This window comes from Protobothrops mucrosquamatus, unplaced genomic scaffold (assembly GCF_001527695.2).
Source record: "Protobothrops mucrosquamatus isolate PMUCROS unplaced genomic scaffold, P.Mucros_1.0 scaffold25, whole genome shotgun sequence".
NCBI lineage: Eukaryota > Metazoa > Chordata > Lepidosauria > Squamata > Viperidae > Protobothrops > Protobothrops mucrosquamatus.
In genome coordinates this window covers 1,134,636-1,147,801 of record NW_015386410.1, presented here as the reverse complement: position 1 = coordinate 1,147,801, position 13,166 = coordinate 1,134,636, and positions in this window count along the sequence as shown.

The following is a 13,166-nucleotide window of genomic DNA, read 5'->3' as shown; positions in this document are numbered from 1 at the left end:
AACAGAGCACCACAAAAACATTAGTTTGTTTCCCCCCACAAGATAAGGCCTAGGTCACCATCCCTCACATCTGCAGTTTTTTTCTTTCTCTCTGCAGGCTTTCAGTGCTTTTAAAAACCACTGGCCATGCCGAAGTAAGCAGGTTAAACTTTCCCTGCTAGGCAGAGAATCAGGCTGGCAAGCCTTCCAATCTCCAGTGTGAATAGCTGCTTGCTTTCTTGACAGTGATAAGAGAAAAGCCTGCAGGCGGTCACAAAGGGACATCTCTCTTTTTCTTGACTGAAGATGTGCTAATAAAAACCATGATGTGCCTGTGCGAGAAAGGCTGGTGAATATTAGGGACCAATTCCCCTGGCTGAACAAGTTTTGCTTTCCCCACCCCCCCTCAAAATATCATGGATGAAGTTGATGTTTTCCCTTTTTAGAAAGTCTCTCAGAATTTTGCTCTAAAGCCTATTGCATAAATGCAATAACATCCTGAAGTGATAAACTGGACAAGTTTATACTTGGAGAAATATTATATCAGGTGGATCCCCGTACATTTTTTTTAAAGTCCCTAAACTTAAAAGGTGGTATATAAAAAGATTAACCCAGTGTGCTCCTTGCTAGTTTTCAAACCTGGTGGATTTAGGCATAAGCAGAAGATACCATTACCAGCCCATCCTATCATTTTATTCTAGATCGGATCGGGACTGCTAGAGTCCATTTATTTCCCCAAATTCTCTACTTGGCTTGGCATAAATTTCTTGAAATTGATCTTTCAAGAACCTTCCTTTTCTGCTAATAACTGAATTCCATCCCAAACTTGTCAAGGGAATTTTGAGTCCAAAACAGCTCTCCCATCTCTGTCTCCATCCCATGCAGATAATTCTTCCTTCATGAACATGAGTTTGTAGACAACATGCTAGTCCAGGGGTAGGCAATCTTGGCTCTTTTATGACTCGTGAACTTCAACTCCCAGAATTCCTGAGCCAGCCATGCTGAGGGGAAAGGGAGAGGTTTCCAAGCTGAGCCATGCTGGCTCAGGAATTCTGGGAGTTGAAGTCCACGAGTCATAAAAGAGCCAAGGTTGCCTACCCCTGTGCTAGACCAAAATATAGTTCGGTCTAGATAGCTTAGTATGTGGTGAGAACCCAGCCTATTGTTGTTTATTCAACAAATTAGTGCTAAACAGTGTCTTAATGTACAAATCTGAGAGTAGTACAAAGCCTTGGGTGATCAAGGGACGATCTGGCGAAGCCATGATTTTCTAATCAACCAAACTTAGTTTGAGCAATATAGTGATCCATAAATAAAGCACAGCGACTAGGCTCATACATTTTAAGCCAAAATGTCAAGCCACATTTTAGTCCAGTGATCCCAACCTCTGATAATCAAAGGCCGAGCTGCATTTCGAATGCAGTTTTGTCTTCACTCATATCTATTCAGAGCAAATTACAGAGTTAAGAGAAAGAATGTACAATAAAGCAAGCACAAGATATATTCACACATTATACATAAAGGCTTGCTTAACCCTGGTTTACTAAATCAGTTACTATTATGCACATTTAGCCAACCAAGGATATAAACTTTCCACAAATGTTGAAAAATAAAACTCCTAGAAAACAATTCAGAAGCTTTTCCATTTTTTGGGAGGTCAGTAAAAGGGAATTTGAACATATGAAATGCTTATGTTTAGCACCCTTTACAAGTATAGATAAATGGATGCTACTGCCAATGTTTACCCCATTCCCAGGGTTTTGAGGACTAGTGAAGGACAGGCCACAATCCAGCAATCTCTACATCAATAAGAGGAAGGAAGCCCATTATCAAAGATAGGCTGAGCCCTTCCTTCTCCTGTAAAAATAAATGTCAATGCCTCTAACATTTGGTATTTTAGAGTTATACTCTCTAGTATAATTGTACTATGTGATAATGTAATTAGTCTTACATAAAGTTTTACTATATAGTTTTCATAAATCATTTGGGGGTAAACATTAGGAGGTAACATAGGAACATTTCTTTTAAAAACTATCACACAACATTTCATAATCCATTAGGAAAGAAAACAAAAATATAAAGCAGGAAAGCTTCCCCCCCTCCAATTTCTTTATCTCCCTACACATGTCTGCAGCTAACACATTAAATCAGGAATGGGTAACCTTGAGATCCCAAGGCTTACACAGACCCCCACAACCCTCGTTAGTAGCCCCATTAGTCACAACTGACTGCAGTTGCCAGAAATACACATCACAGCTCTCTCCCATTCTGAGGTGGGAAGTAAATAATACACACAGAGACTAAAAAGGTATAATGCAATCCCGATTCCAACTACTGTGCTTCTCACCTCACCCATTACAGTCCCAGCCACAAAAAGGCTGCCCACCTTTGTTCTAAAGTATAAACCTGTTTTGCAAACCACATTTCCTGGTTCACCCAACGCACTAAAACACAAAGAATGAAGCCTGGCTTTAGCTCGGCGTGTCCTGTGAGCCCGGCTAGAGAGCTGCCACTTCCAAACAGCCAGATTCCCACTCAATGGGGTGTGTGTGTGTGTATTTATACCTCTAAAATTGGTCTTTGCAAAAGAAGAATCTTCCAGCTACGGTTTCAACCAGGCTGGGCGCTCTTGCTCTGCAAATCCCTCTTCTTCCTCTCTCTGCTGAGAGGCAGCATGAAAATCCTGCTAATTACAGGAAGCTGGGGTGGAGAGTGGACCATGAAATCTGCCACTGAAGGAACAGAGCTAAGCTTTCATTCCCCCCCCCCTTTTATCTCCCCAATAGTTGTTCCAGACCATTAAGAGCAGCTTCATTTGCTGTCATTAGCAAGTGTTGATCTCTCTTTTCTCCCAGCTTTACTTGCCAATTTTTACACATTACTGCTGTTAAAGGTTCACTAGGAAGTCAGGTCAATTCCTCTGAGTTAGTTTACAAATTCAGGTTAACGTCATAGCCACTTTAAGACTTCAGCTCCCAGGATTCATCATCAGCCAGTATGGGCTGTAGCATAAAATCCTGAGAGCTTTCCCATTCTTTGGAAAGGCTGGGAAAGAAAGCTGATCTATTTAAACAAACAAACAAACAAATAAAAAAAACCAACTGGCTGAAAGGATTTTGTTCAGAAAACGGAGTGATTTGTCCATCAACAGGCAATTTGGCTAGTGAGGTGTTTGTCATGCTAGCTGGGGAACTATGAGAGTTGAAGTCCACAGATTTTAAAATTGCCAAGGATGAAAAACATTGTGTAAGCACATAGTGGATACTATGAAAGTGTATGCCAACACATCTGGAGGACACTGGACTGGAAAACGATACACTGTGGGATAAGCCTATGAACCTTAGGAATTGGGGGGGGATTTTGCTACAGATTTCCACTTTGCTTATCAAAACAATTAGTTACATCTTTATTTTTAATTACTTATACCTACTCTATTAAACAATTTAGTGGTTTCCTAATATTCTAAATTTTAATGGGAAGTTTATTTGTTAAGGAAGCAGTGCATGGTCAAACCATTCTAGTATTTACCAAAGACTATAAATCCCCCACTAAGAGTCAAGTATGAAGCATCTGGCAGATGAGCATACAATAAAAATTAAAATGCTGGGCCATCTGAGTACTTAGACCATTAATTTGTCTAGACTATCATTTTGCAGGAAAAGGCCATCATGGTTTTCATCAACCAAAGCAACAGAAGGGAAAAGCACTTTAACACTGTTTGTGTTTACACAATATGGCTAACTTAACTATAGTTTACTGAAATGTCTGAATTCACGTTTGCTAACCTAAAGTCAGTTCATTTATGGGTCTGTGTGCTATGCAAATAACAAGGTTCATTATGGGTTGTGTTGTGTGAATATTCACAAAGCCACGAATTTACCATCCACACTTTAGCCTACTGTAACCCAGCTTTCATCCAGAAAGTAGGGAACTATAAATCCTTCTTGATCTACAATAAATTGTATAGATGACACTCCAACTGTTTCAAATCACTTCCTGCCTATCCTGTTTTAGGAACTCTCTCAAGCTTTACTTAAACTTAACGGTGACTTAGAAAGCAGTTTTCTGTTATTTAGGAATCTTTTCTGCTCACTTCTTAAAAGAAGAGTTCCTGACTGGTTTCTGAAAAAAAGGAAGAAAAAAAAACAGTAAACTTCCTAGCATACAAAGCTGCATTTAAAGAATGAATCGTTATTTAGTGTGCAGGCACAAACACTTGGCCTGAGCCAAAATGGATCAATTTTAAAATAAGGCAATTTAAATCAATGATTTAATTTGCCAAAGTATCAAGGCTAATTCAAACCTTATTTCCAACTGTTTTAGGCTTAGTCCTAAGAACCTCTCTGAATTCAGAGGAACAAACAAAAAGATTTGAGCTATTCTTTAATGTGCACATTAAATAGTTGCTAGAGCTACTGAAACATATCTACCCATCAATACACAGACACAGACAAAGGAGCATAAATCCATACTTGCTGCTTGTATAGGCCTTAGGCCTCTTTTGCAGATGGATTTTTGTTACTTTACAGAAAGTTGATGTCTGTTTGACAGGCACCAACATATCTGCTTGAAAATATTACCATGAAGAAGAAAATGCTACCGTATTAATTACTGGGCAAATTAGTGTTTCTCCAAGGAAAGTATGTATTAACTGGCTAATAAGCCAACAAGGCAACCATATTTATTCAGAAGTAATCTACCATAAACAAGAGATAATTTGCATAATATTCAGTTAAGTGATATATTATGCAGATGTGTATATCCGATCTCTATGTTTTGCTCTAGTTCATTCTTTTATGTGGAAAAAGAGCTACTTTACTGTGTGTGTATAGGGGTGGTGGTGTCAGAAGCCATAATATATAAAATTATATTTTTAAACTTTTTAATCAATTATTCACCATCCTGATAAGGAAAAGAATAGATGGAGTCTTGAAGATGGTGCTTTATTTAAAATACAAAAAACAAAAACAACCCATACTGAAGGGGCTGATTGATTACAACTGCTGAAAAAACCAACAGAGGACAGTAGAAAATGTAGCTACCATATTTATAATATCTGACCACTGATTAAAGAGAGATAAACAGGAATATCCCCATTTTCTAAAGTCCCAGTGACTTAGAAAAAGGAGCGGAGAGAAAAAGTAAGTCCTGCGCAAGTTCCCCTAAAATCAGTGGAAGCAAAAATGAATAATACATTGAATAAAATTGTAATATCAGACCAGGAAAGAACAACCTGGTAACCTTCTAAAATATTTGAAATCCAGCTCCCATTAGTTTCAGCCAACTGGATTTTGGGAATTCTAGTCTAAAACATCTAAAGAGCAGCAGGTTCTCCATTCCTGCCCCGGGACAATATTATAATAATGAAGCTGCTCTTGGATTTAATTCCTGTAATGTCTAGCTTGTGGACTGGAGATCATTGAAATAAATTCGAAAGGTAACGGACTGGAAAATGCTGCAGTAACACCAATAAACAGCAAAATAAACTGCAGAAATGAGTGATTGCAGATGTACCTGATAAGCCTATTTCCGTAGGTTGCTTTGTCTGCTTTTTTTTTAAAAAAAATCTACCTCTGTTATACACCATTGCCAAAACGTGTGGCAGCAGAAACTGAAAGTTTACTGATCTGTTGTATACAGAAACACTTTCTTTTCTCTGTCCTGCCCTCACTCAAATTTCCCTGCTGAGCAATAGTGTGTTTACAGCACTGTTTCTCAACCCTGGCAGCTTTAAGATACATGGACATCAACTCCCAGAATCCCTCAGCCAGCATGGCTAGCTGGGGCATTCTGTGAGTTGAAGTCCACAAGTCTTAAAGTGGCCAAGATTGAGAAACATGGGCTTACAGCATAGAGTTTAAAGAGTCTTGTTTTATCTATTCTCTCTAGACTAACATATTTAACTCAATCCAAGAAGCTGATGGTTTGCTATAAGATACTGTCCTGCAGGTCAGAAAAATTCTGACAGGATTGGAGTTACCTCATAGTGGAATATCTGGAAGACAAAAGATACACAACTGGAACAATGGGAATTGTTGTTAATAAACTTAACTTCAGAAATGAACACTATTCTAACTGTCCCAAAAGTTGACCCAATATCACAGTAAGCCCAAACTGGATTTGAAGTAAAATTTTCATATCCCTGATCCATCTATTATAGAGACAGATTATTTTTTTACAAATTTAGCTAACTCTGCATTGACCCACAAGGGTCAAAGACCACTTCAGCTTCATTTTTATTTAGATACAGTTTATTTAGATACAGTTAGCAGAATAATAGAGTTGGAAGGGACCGTGGAGGTCTTCTAGTCCAACCCCCTGCTCAAGCAGGAAATGCTATACCATTTCAGACAAATGGTTGTCCAATCTCTTCTTGAAAACCTCCAGTGTTGGAGCACCCATAACTTCATTCCACTGATGAATTGTTCTAACTGATAGGAAATTTCTCCTTAATTCTATGTTGCTTCTCTCCTTGGTTAATTTCCATCCATTGCTCCTTATTCTGCCTTCAGGTACTTTGGAGAACAGGTTGACCTCCTTTTTTCTGTGGCAGTCCCTTAAATATTGCAACACTGCTATCACGTCACCCCTAGTCCTTCTTTTCATTAAACTAGGCATACCCAATTCCTGCAACTGTTCTTCATATGTCTTAGCTTCCAGGCCCCTAATCATCTTTGTAATTATGCAGTTCTACATATTCTCCTCTATGCAGACATTCTAAGCCAGGAGTCCCCAACCCCCCGGTCTGTGGCCCTGTACCGGGCTGCAGCATGCCAGCAACCGGTCCGCACAAACAAGCAAAGCCCCATCCGTGAGATGCAGGCAGCAAATAAAACCACGCTCTCCGGTCCGTGGAAAAACCTCTCTCCACGGGACCGGTCCCTGGTGCCCAAAAGGTTGGGGACATCTGTTCTAAGCAACCAACGTAAGATATGGATATTAATGGGGACTTGCTGCAGCAAATACCATGAATACAATTGTTGCAATGACAAACAAACCTGAACCGCTAAGACTGAAATGCCATTTGCAGAGAACGTGATATGAAGAGGTAATGAGAAAGAATTCCTCCACAAGAACCTAATCCACATAACATTCTTCCATATTTCCTTAATACTGGCTTCCATATACATGGCAGGATTCAGGGTATGCCAGCATGTACTTCGCTGGCATATGACCTCTCAGAAGAGACCATCTTTTCTTGACGCAAATAGCCTTGCTTCTCTCAGTGCTAACACTGCAGCAGCTAAGGGGCTGAGCTGTGGATTAAGAATCTAGCTATGAATCTCCTCCCTGTTATGAACTCACTAGGTGGTCTAATAGAAAATGCTTTCTCCCAGGCTCCTCCAAGATGTGGGGATAAAGATATAAAAGGAAAAAGGGTGAAACTGACAAGACTGTTCCTTTTTGAACAGAGCACTGTAGGGAATAGAAGCACACAAAGATTGAACAATATCTCCAACAGGATAGGAGGCAGGTTTTGCCGATATCTAGTTGTTTTTACCACTGATCTTTCAAAGAGTAAGAGGAGGACCACTGCAGCTGAATGGGGCCAGTCAGAATATCCATAGAGAACATAGAATTATAGGTCTGGAAGAGACCTTTTACTCCAATCCCTTTATCAAGGCAGGAGACACTATAACAGGGTTCTTCAAATTTGGCCCTTTTATGACTTGTGGACTTCAACTCCCAGAATTCCTCAGCCAGGCACGCTGGTTTAGGAATTCTGGGAGTTGAAGTCCACAAGTCATAAAAGGGCCAAGTTTGAAGACCCCTGCATTATAACATATTGGTCAAATAGCTGTCCAGTTTATTTTTGAAAGTCTCCAGTAATGGAGCACTCACAATTCTGGGAGGCAAACTATTCCACTCATTAACTGTCAGAAAGTTTTTCTTTACTTCTAGGATGGGTCTCTCTTTAACAAGCTTCCACCCATTACTTCTTGTCCTGCCCTCGGGTGCTTTGGAGAATAAGTCAATCCCCTCTTCTCTTTGACAGCCCCACAAGTACAGAAAGACAGTTATCATGTCTCCCCTAATCCTTCTCTTCATTAAAGCTAGCTTCCTCTCAATTATTTATCATACAATTTAACCTCCAGACCCTTTATCGTCTTTGTTGCTCTTCTCTGCACTTTCTAGGGTCTCTGAATTTTTTTTGTATTGTGCTGACCAGAACTGTACAGATGTGATCCTAATGTATTCACAGGCTTTCAGGTTGTCCAAGCAGAGGCTGGATAGGCATTTGCTGCCGATGCTTAAATCTCAATTGCTAAATCTTGCTGGATACAACTGTCTAAATAATCCCCCGCAAACTTATTTTCTATGAAGGAAGGATCTCTAAAGATTTAACAGCCAAAGAATAACTTTCATTGTAGTACAGGGTGGGGGTATATTTATAGGATCATACAATGGGCAAAGTCCTACAGCATTTAAAAGAGTTTCTACATTCAAGGCACAAATGTAAATAACATGCTACGTGGAAAGGAAATATGGCATTTTCCTTAACTGTATGTTTTGTGTGGAGAAAGTGCTACGGTACTTTCCTGTATCAACACTGTAACTTCAAATGATATCAATGGGATCTTATGATTTGATAGCGTAACCATCTGGAAGTATGCTTTCCACCTCAAGGAAATCAAATCATGTAAGTTTTTTATTGACTGTGTTTTGCAGTGTAGCCCAACTTTCTGGGTAAAAATACAAGCCACCATTAAGTTATAGCAAGTGGTCCAGTCAACCTGGGAATTCAAATCCCACCATAGCTGAGGCTCTGTGTATCTTCACAGGCAGTATATTGAATAGTTTGCTTCCTGTCTGCTACTATCAAACATACCGTAGTTAATCTACCTTATATGAAATGAGGCTACTATATTGGCCTGCCTGTCTTTTCCAGATGGCATTAGTTATCTCTAGCCTCAACTGATGGTCCTTCTGAATCTCCAGACTGTTGTACCAAAACTACCAAACATGGTTAGAATAGGCAACAGTCAAGAATGATGAGAGTTATAAGCAAAAGTATCAGACAAGATTTAGACTGAAGACTCCTGCTTTAACTTGATGATGTGGGGATTGATGCTGGGGCATTATGAAGTTATCTACCCATTCAGATCCCTGAAGAGCCCTTTAGTTATAAATTTTCATCAGAAATCTGGCTGGTGATATATGAGAAAGTCTTTCTATGCAACGGCAGCATCCAAGTTACAGAAACCCAAGAAGTCCAGACAATTCCTACACTGACAGTGATTATTACTTCTCTTTAAACACAGAACATGGTTTGTTTTTAACAATTTTGGCCTAAGCTACTTTTGTGGGTGGATATTAGCTGATAGGCAGAATTTAAAATAAATACATGAAAAGAAAGTGTGTTTATTTGCTGAAAGAATCTACTGTGCATTTGAAACTAGGATCCAGCAAATCTAGCATTGTCTGTATAGCACCACCCTGTTGATATTATGTTCAATATTAATGAGCTATCAAAGGGGGAGAGAATTTCTTAGATTAAAATCAACTAAACAGCTGTTATAAAAAAAATCTTGTAACATAGCTTTAATTTTTAAGTAACTACACTGTTGAGACTTTCCCCAATTTTTTCTTCTGAAATAAATTTTGTAAGGATGATAAAGAGACTAGGAACATAAAGTATTTTCTACATTAGAGGCAAATTCTATTTACTATGGTGGTCTCCAGAAGTTTGGAATCTTCCAGTTGTGTTCAAACTTCATCAACCTTCAACCAGCACAATAATTTCTGGCAAGGTGATATCCAAAGGCTACAGTATTATTATTTATGTGCAGAAATCAGGCAGAGTGCAGAATTCTGCATCTTAAGAACTGTAGAAAGATTTCTAGCTCTTGACTAATGTAAAGCATGTAGGCAAAGCCCACTAAAATCTTAACCATGGCAGAATGCACTGGAAGGAGTAAACAAATAAGGACCTAGTATTCATACCTCCCTGAGTTTCTTGTAGTTGGGAGGATCTTTGCCCTGACAGGCTAATGGGCCTAACCCCAATCACGGAAGACTACTCTCTGGGGAGAACCTTCCTACAGATTTCTTTCTCCATGCAAGACTGAAATGGGTTAGGGATTATTCAGAAAGCATCCTCTTTCCAGACAGAGTGTCTTGGCCTCCTTACAAAGGTTGCAACTTTTAGTGATTTCGCTGCTCCCTCTTGCACAGACTCCAGGACCTCCATGGGCACCTTTAGCATCACCAGTAGAAAAGATTAAACATCCCACTTGGAGCAACCCACACTCCACCGCATCCCACCCCACGCTTTTCCACCATAGGCTGCCACACCAGCTCTGCCTTGCCCATGGGGGCCTAAGGGGCCCCAATGCTTACAGGTGAGGGGCTCATCTTTAGAACCCCAGCCCTGCCAACCCCTCTCCAGGGCCCCCTTGATCGGAGCCCCATGAAACTCGAGGCCCCCGGAGGAGCTCCCTTTCCACGCCTGAGACATCCCCTCCCCAACACTTATAGGACCAGCATTGCCCTGAACATCGTCCGCCCCCTATGGAGCCCCCAACAAACACTTTGGCCCCGCCCCCTACGGAGCTCCGTAGGCACCTGCAAGCTCCGCCCCTCGGTTAGGCCCCGCCCCCTCCCGCTGTCTCACCGGCAGCTCCGGCGTCTTCGGGTCTCTCTCACTCTCCCTCTTTTTCCCTCTCTCTTTCTCTCGCCCCCGTCTCTCGGGCTCCGCGGCATCCAAGATGGCGGCAGCCTCCCCCCTCTACTTTCTCTCGATCCGCCCTCCCCTGATCTGTATTGGCTAATCCTCCCGCTCCTCAAGCTCTTACCATTCCGATTGGATAATAAGAAACTGGACGGAAGGGGGAACGGGGAAGGTGGGACGACGCGGCGCAGCCGCAGCTGTCATTAATAGTAATGCACGGGATCTATTTGTCAAGAGGTGGTGTCCTTCAAAGCACTCTTGAGCTACCATTGGTTGAAGAGGCGCAGATAGAGTAGTTATGTTACGCCTACTACTCCGCGAAAAACAAGCCGAGAAGGCGGAGTTTACGTCAAAGACTGCCTCCTAATGGGTAACAAAACTGTCCCTCAAATCTGACTCTTATATGATTGACTATCGCTTCCTGTACACGAATACTGGCAAGAGTAAGAAAGGCTATTGGATGGCAGCCTTGTCATTTATTGCTTGGTCCTGATATTTGGCTGAAACTAATAAAAATGAGGTAGCGCGAAAGATTTTGAGGCTGTGTCTCCCCATTGGCTGTAAACAAGCGAGCCTGCACATGTTGTCTCCTCATTGGACGGCTGTGCCGCCCCGTAGAACCTTCCCCTTTTGTATTGGCATGCACGTTTTGAGGCTGGTTACATTAAGGTAAAAGGGGTCGGGGCGGGACAATCTGCAGGAAACTCTTAAGAGGCAACCTGTCAATTAAACACCCAATATCCAATCAGGGAAGAAAGAATGATCCCTTTCCAAGGTAGAGATTCTATTCGGGCTCCGGTTTAATGATTTATTTCAGCATTTCCTATCCAGCTATCACAAAGGCTTGTCACAGATTTAGGCGGGCACAGCAGGGTTCACGAGCTGATAAAATGAGGGTACTTTGCTGCTATTGAGATATGTGCAGAATCTCAGCATCCAAATAAAAGAGACATATCAAAGAAAGAGACCAACTTCACTAGTGATATATCCCTTGCTTTGCTGAATCATATTGTTGCATAAGCTGCAGGGCTGCGTTTGCAGAATAACAAGCAAATCTCGCTGTTAGTAAGCACACATGAGCCTGTCCTCTTACATCTGCCTTAAAGACTTGTTAGGTCCCTAGGTAAATCTGTGGCTGGTTTCTGGGTTTTTATGTTAAATATTTAAAGAATTCTCAAATTCAGTCTACTAACAATATTCTTTTCCTATTTTTTTTTTCAAATTTAACTCTTTCCCTAGAGGTTTGGATTCCTTTGTCTTTGCCTATTGGAGGAAGCATTTTGCATTTCCTGGAGGTACTGATGGTTGTTTTCAGAACTTATTTGGTCATAATGGTTTCAGGTCACAGGGTTGCACAACAGATTGCTACAAAACAAAACAAGACTAAAGAGTTTCACCTCCTGAATACTGCTAGCATGATTAAGCCTGCAAAAATGGTTTAGCCACTTTTGCTTCTTTGTGAAGCAATGGAAAATGCCAGATTAAATCTCTGGTATTACAACGCTGGCTACTAGAATATTAGAATAAGATAGAAATAGAGCTGGAAGGGACCTTGGAGGTCTTCTAATCCAGCCCCCTGCTCAAGCAGGAGGACCTATACCAGGGGTAGGCAACCTTGGCTCTTTTGACTTGTGGACTTCAACTCCCAGAATTCCTGAGCCAGCATGGCTCAGCTTGGAAACCTCTCCCTTTCCCCTCAGCATGGCTGGCTCAGGAATTCTGGGAGTTGAAGTCCACGAGTCATAAAAGAGCCAAGGTTGCCTACCCCTGACCTATACCATCTCAGACAGGTGACTGTCCAGCCTCTTCTTAAAAATCTCCAGTGATGGAGCGCCCACGATTTCTGGAGGCAAGCTGTTCCACTGGTTAATTGTCCTCACCATCAGGAAGTTTCTCCTTAATTCCAGGTTGCTTGTCTCTTTGATCAGTTTCCAACCATTGTTTCTTGTCCTGCCCTCTGGTGCTTTGGTGAATAACGTGACCCCCTCTATTCTCTGAAGGGAAATTTCACCACAGAACAGGGATACGCACCCATCCCCACAAAAACATAACCAAATACATATGCCAGGAATGAACAGAATTGTTATGTCAATTTCGTGCAACATCATCATTATGGAGGTAGGCATAGCTACAGTATTTTACAATCAAATGCATGGTGACATGTTTTGTCTATGCTAAATTTCATGGGGGGAAAAAATCTATGTGTTCTCTTAAGAGTTGATGACAACTATTGATGGCATCTAATCTGCGCTCAATTTACCGGAAGGTGAAGTCCTATCCCAAAGGTATAGGAAGTAAGGGCTATGCTTAGGAGAATAATGTTCAAGCCACAAAACAGCAAACAAAGATAGAGCAAGAATTCTCCTCTATTCTTACTCCACAAAACAATGGGATTAGATACAGGTCTTAATAATGATTCTTCCAAAATATATCCTGAATGCATTTTTCAAACTATTAAGTAAAATATACAAAAAAACTTTAGCTATTTCACCACCCTTTAGATGTTCTTCCTGAA